The sequence below is a fragment of the Etheostoma cragini genome, chromosome 22 (genome assembly GCF_013103735.1).
Source record: "Etheostoma cragini isolate CJK2018 chromosome 22, CSU_Ecrag_1.0, whole genome shotgun sequence".
Lineage (NCBI taxonomy): Eukaryota > Metazoa > Chordata > Actinopteri > Perciformes > Percidae > Etheostoma > Etheostoma cragini.
The window spans coordinates 18,631,575-18,638,792 of NC_048428.1; positions in this window are offsets into that span (position 1 = coordinate 18,631,575).

Consider the following 7,218-nt stretch of genomic DNA (forward strand, 5'->3'; position numbering starts at 1 on the left):
TGATCTCACTCTCATTTGTGTTGTTTTCTGTGAAATTAGAAATTCATGCAAAGGCATCGCCAGTGGCCCCAGAAAATTAAAAACGTACGTATGTTGAGTTACTAGCCAATACATATTGTATTTCTGTATTTAAGCTTTCCTGCCTATTTATTGTAGTTAGCTTATCCTTCAGTACTGAAGCTTTATGTTGCATTATTTTTTTTCTATTCACATTTTTCCTTCCTGGTAGCATCTCTTTTTATTTCCGCACCATTTCTGTGTACCCAGGCAACACAGTGTCACACAAGTACACTGTAAGAGTGAAAAGGGCAAAGAGAGAGGGAGCAATCCACATTCAAGTAGGACCCAGAGAAGTCAAGGATTTTGGTGAGGATGTTTCTATGGAGGTAAGAGGATGAGCAGCAGCATTTGTCTTGTCCTCTGTGTTCAGCCACAAAATTGAGAGGTTAAAGTTGAAGTGTAGATCTGTGTGTGTGTGTTTGAGAGAGAGAGAGAGAGTGTGTAATTTGCTGTGATAAATACTCTGATTACTCAAACATGCCTTTGGCATGTCCTTTGGGAGCTTTGACAGACACATAACGAGTGAATGAAGGAAGTCTTGTTTACAGCAAAAACAGCTCACAGCTGTGATTACACACAAGCAGTACATAGCCACTACAAAACAAAGAGGAAGGATTGACAGTTAGACAGAAACAGAGCTTTGCTGACCAAAGACATGCTTCTGTTTTGGAATTTGAGAGCCAAATTCTAACAATATGACATGTAGCTTTTTCATACATCTGTGTACCCAAATGATAAGCTGTCCCGCATGGATTAAAATTAGGCCCTCTTACTTACATAAAACATTTTCCAACTAAGAACTGCAACATCCATCGCTATGCTGATGATACCAACTTGATACCATCCTACAAACCAGTTTCTGATTAACCTAGGCTTTTGACAAACCCCAGATCTTTATTATTCAAAACGTTTATTGTAAACTTCAGATAGGACAAACTGTATGCATGTCACAAGAGTTTAAATTAATATTTTCACTCCAATCAGTGCCCTCAGGGGAGATCTAAAGCAAAATTCAATTAATTCACCCTGCATACTACATAGAAATGAGAGTGTTGACACAAATACAGTATACACAATTCAATTTTATTTATAGTATCAATTCATAACTAGAGTTATCTCGAGACACTTCAGAAATAGCGTAGGTTTAGACCACACTATAATATATATATATATATATATATATATATATATATATATATATATATATATATATAGAATATTATTCTATGTAATGACAACAACAATGTTGTTGCATCCACATGTTCCAAGCCTTCAGTGACCCCCCCCCCGCCCCCGTGCAGAGGATTAAAAAAAACGCTGACTCTCTAGAAGAAGAGGTAATTATCTTCACTTGAGATTCTGCGAGCGAAAGTCGCCAGAACACACCATTTTGTAAACATGTCATGGCCATACTTAGAAATACAGAACAAGTTTTGTGGAGCTGGTTTAATTAGCTTTGTATCAACTAATTTGGAAATGGCTTGAAAGCAATGTCAGTTCATTAATATAAAATAGGTGGGCACTACAGCTTTAAAGCTTGAGTAAATGATTGTGTCCATTTTTAGCTTTGTCCTCTCTCCTCGTCTTAACATCTTTCTAACTCCTCAGTATCCGTTCTTTCCCTTTCACATACCGTTTGTGTACTTGTTTTTAAAGTAAATTCACCATATTCAATTTTATAACTTCTTTTTGTGCAGATTTTAGACATCCATAATCCAACTTCCCTATCAAGAACTAATGCGCTCAGAGTTGAGTGATCAATTATCTGCCCTGAAAATTAACCACATATTTTCATTGCAGCTATGTCTTAATGAGCAGTGGCTTGTGATGATTCCTCATCAGCAGCTCTTGGAGGAGTGTTTGATCAGTTTTTTCTTAGTGTTTTGGTTGTCTTGGGGGCATTTCAACAAACCTCTCCATGTTGACTAGGCACGAGTGCTGTGCTGAGAGGGTCATTTATCAGTGGAAGGTCTGTGCCTCTTAGAAGTCAAATTTTTGCTCAGCAACTTAAAAGGTGAAACCTCTAAGATCTAACAGCATTGCTGTTGTTTTCTGACTGGCAGTCAATCAGTCCCCATTTCTGCAACTAGGGACTGTGTGTGTATTGTATGTACTGTATAATTGGTACATATTAGCTCATTTATTTTTGAATGCTTTACGGAGGAGCAACATCAGTATATTATTTAGATGTTTTTTTGGAAAAACGATCATTCCTTATCCAAACAATTGTCATGGATGCAAGCAACATGAACGGGAGCTCAGTGAGATTAATTCAAAATGGTATTTAAAGAATGCAGATGCATTAGATCCAATCAAAATTTAATAAAATCAGACTACTACATTCAGCTTGTACTCTCTCCAAAAGTTTTTTAATTATGCAGCCAGACAAGTTATCCCATTAACTACATAGTTTGTGATCATCTTGACAGTAATCTGTGGTTTAATCTCCATATTATGCAATTGTATTACAAAATAACATGTGCAGGTCATCATTCGTTCATGCTTCATTTTAAGACAGACCACTGCAGCTTTATTAGTTGGTTTTGTTTCTGGCTGGGTTTGGCTTTTCTGGTAACAGCAGCAGCAGCAGCAGCAGCACATTATTACCAAGTTTCACAGTGTGTTTTGTTTACTGGAACTTAACTTTTTAAAGCAACCAAATATCACAAAACAGTAATAACCTTTTTAAATCAAGGTGTTAGAGTTCCACTTCCCAGCATGAAAATGCAACCACCTCCACTCTGAGTTAAAATACAGTTTGGAATGTACTAATATCCAGCTACAGGGGAGGATTTAATCAACAAAACGGTACTTGTAAAAGATCATTTTAGTGACAGCTGATTTGAATAGTCTGTTCATAGATTACATTATCACGTAGCTCTTCAGTATTTATTTAACTAGCATATCTGTTCATGACATAAGATATAAAAAAGGAGAAAAAAGCTAAATCAAACCCTTCCAAATTAACCCACTTGATGGAGTCCAATCAGTTCAAGTAGCTGCAGCTGCCACACAATAGGAACCTGGCTGATTACACTGCAGGTCACCTGGCCTCAATTGAGTGGTGGAGTCAGCTTCTAATAAGCAAAAATCTTACACAAAATGATTCAAAAGGTCTTATGAAAATACAATAATTTACTTAACTAAAGAGGGATTTTTTCAAGTTGAAGCTATTGAAAGGCTCAGTCACAGCAGCATTTTAAAATGCTTGAATTTGGCATCATCCATTTTATTTCAACCTCCTCTCCTCTCTTTTTTGAGGTACTAACAAAACAGATAAGTACATATAAAGCTACAGTGAGATTAGTTCACCAGTTAGCCCTGTGCAACATCCTTAAACTAGAGTTTGTATAATAGTCATGCTTAAATTGTCATGCATCATAAGAAGTTAAAGAAGTTAAAATAAAACATCAAATTTGGATTTATGACATTAAAACATGAGCTGTAGAATATCCAATCTATAAAAATTTGAGTTAGGTCTTTAAAACCACTGGACCTAGTCTATTTGGCATCTACGTCCCTAACAGTTTCACTGACTCGATTCAAACGCATTCATTTATCAAGCTGCTAATGAGGATGCATTTAGAATAATAAGTGGGGATTAACACTCACAGATTTGCGGTGAAATTGGATGTGGTGCGATTACAAATAAGACAGCTATGTGACGGAGAGGACATTTCTGGTGACAGAGTGACACTGGAAATTTGCTCATTTATCATTTTTGGCTCATTTTCCGTGGGGGGATAATTGTTTCCTACATTTGTTGTAATTCCTGTGGTCATATTGATAGTCCTGAAAAAACTATCTCATTACAAATTTTTTACAATGAAATAAAATATAAAATCTCTGCTTGATGTCGAAGTGTCCTTGGGCAAGACACTGAACCCCAAGTTGCCCCCGATGCTGCGCATCGGAGTGTGAATGTGTGTGAATGTTTATCTGATGAGCAGGTGGCACCTTGTACGGCAGCCCCGGCCACAGTGTATGAATGTGTGTGAATGGTGAATGTATCCTGTATGATGTAAAAGCGCTTTGAGTAGTCGTTAAGACTAGAAAAGCTCTATATAAATACAGCACATTTACATTTACATTGCTTCTTTGTCATTTTTGATTTTCTTGAGAGTGTGCTGGAAGTGCCACTATACTGACTGTGTATGGAAATGAATGAGCAGCAACACATTATCATAAAAAAGGCTATTTGATCTAACTTGATATTTCAGAGCAACAGTCCAAAACAGGCTTTAATTTCTAAATAAATAAAGAGGCCAAAAAAACGACCCGATAGGTCGTTTGGTAAAGGAGCTGTCACGACCTAGTGTGAATATCACCCGACCAAGCCAAGCTCACTAGATTTGAGATTGAACTTTGGTCTGGGAAGTGTGCACTGTGTTACTCTGCACAAGAGGCGTGACCAACGGGCATAATTCAAATGTACGCAATTGGAAAGTCCTTCAACCAATCAGACCAAGGAACTGGGTGACGTAGAAGCAACAGTGGCATCAACGGATTGCTGTCTATGGTTGCTACGCTTCGGTGGCGTTTGGTCACGTTGAATGTAGACAAGAAGCGGCTTGCTTCTCTAGTGTCATCATGTTATACCCACCAATAGCATGCCCGGTAGATAAGCTAGTTTGTGATAGGTTCCCGCAAAATTGTGACCTGAAGCAGGAGAATTAAACGTGGAGGTTCCCAGACTGAGGTGCAGGGTGAAATCAAGTTGCTGGCAGAGTGGGCGGGGTTTACTCAGTCTAGTTACGACCCATTTTTATGTTTATTGTTAAGTGGCACCCTCTAGTGACCGTGGTAATTATGAATTGAGTAAGGCGGGTGGGTCAAATAAACACATGACTTTCACCCAGGTCACTGAAGTTTGCATCCCATTTGACAATAAAAGTTAAAAGTGAGTTAATTTTGTCTTTACGGAACAAAGGAAACTACGTCATGTTCTATGTCACATGCATAAGTGGAAGTAAAGTTTAACAAATGTACTGATTTGAACCCAAAACACGATATTTTTCTAAACTTAACCAAGTAATTTTGGTGCCTAAACCTAACAGAACTGCGGCCGCTTCACAAGGTTAACATTTTTAACGGGTTGTATTGACTGCCACCGCTAGGGGCACTAATTTATGAAACGCTCCAATGGGTCATATTGGAGGGTATGAACATGCAACCTATGTGGTCCTGTGGTCCAGAGGACTTGTGGGAGGACACTAAAGGTGTCTTTACAGTCGCTGTAGCCAACCTGTTGCTTGCCAATGTGACGTAAAAATTGCGTAGCGCGCGCTGACCAAAGGTCCTGCACCACTCTTTTTTTCAGTAGTGCTCAACAAAGCGGAAACAGGAAGCATGGAGGAGTACATGGGTAACCGGATGCCAGGACTCTCAGAGTGACTGCAAGTCTCACTTGTAAACTTACTGGGTTAAGATGAGTTCTTGTATGGTTTCTCTTCATGGTTTCATGGAATGAAAGGCTTTATCCGACAAATTGGGTCATCAAATATTTGTGCAGACATTCTGAAGTATTCAAAGGGCTTCTAGTCTTCTCTTTGCCTTTTTTTACCTTTTTTTTATCTTTTTCTAGTCTGTAGAAATAACAAAGTCGGTAGCCTTTCCTCAGTTGCACCCCCTCTGTTCAGGAGAAGACCACCACGCGTGAGTATAAATAGTTACGGCGCTTGCATGACATCACAATGGTGCGCGACAGGTAGGGAACAGCAAGTATACCAGACGCTTGGCTGGTAACACTGAAAATCTGCATTGGCATGTTGATTATTATCCTGCTCCGAACCCATCAAATCCTGCGTTATTTTATCAACTTGATCTCTCAGGCAGAAGAAGGTCCAAGGATGGGTGACATATCATTTCCTGCAAAAATTAAACTTGGCTTTGCTTGAAAAACACACAAACCTCTAAATAAATACAGGGCAAACTAAACCAGAAAGAGGAAAACAGCAAGCTGTCTTCCTGTAATCTTTGTGTAGTGCTGTGACTGTAGTACTGAGACTTTATTATGTGTCATAATAAAAGAACATTGGAGTCCAGTGCAAACAAGAATGTGTTAATTAGTTAAACACACATGAGCCCCACTTAAAACACAAAACATAACAAACCAGTTGGAGCAGAGCAGTGTTTAGCCTGCTACTTGCCTGCAACTTCTCATATAATTTGATTAAAATGTGTACACTGTGTCCTGACATCCCATCACAACAGAGTAACAATTTATCATACAATATCACATAACGGGCATTGCTGTTGGTTTGGATGTCTATAACTGATAATCAGTTCAAATTTAATCAGTTGTTTACATAATCTGGGTCTCTGCAAGTGATCCTCCTTCTCCTTGGAGTTTATAATTGCACTTTAGACATGCACACACATGCACACACACGCACACACACACACACACATACATACACACACATATATACACACACACACACACACACACACACACACACACACACACACACACACACACACACACACACACACACACACACACACACACACACACACACACACACTGTCAAAAGTAGTAGCCAAACGTCAGCCATATCAAAATATATTTCCCTGTATTAACACTGGGACTTAGAATGGGTTTTGCTATAGGAAAATCATACAAGTGTGCACTCTGGTGCAGCCATATTCCACCTGCGACCGACATCTTGACACACACACACACACAGGGTGCGATTTGTTAAAAAAGTAGAAGGGGCAAAATGCTTTGATCATGCACAACAACAACATGCAACAACAAAATCCCCTTTCAATACCATGGATAAAAATGAAAATGGGACAACAGATTTCACTTTGCAACAAAAAACAAAGTAGACTACTTTCACCAAGGAAACACTCGTTCGTTCCTCAGGACTGTTTCAACCATCATCTTTTTCTTAAACTTAAGGATTCGTTTTGGTGCAACAACTGCCTCAGGTCCTGCCGCGTCCCAGAGCTCTGCAGAGGCTCAATACAACTAGCAACTGCCTCTCAGATTTTAGTGTTCTGTGGCTCTTTACTCTGTTACAAATACTTCTATTTTAGGTATATAATATATGGTCTATTGGTGAAGTAGTATTGATCACTTTGAGGGGGGGGGACCTTTTGTCCCCACTGGGAATCAATGTGACGATCCCTGCTGTGTCTGGCTCAGGAACT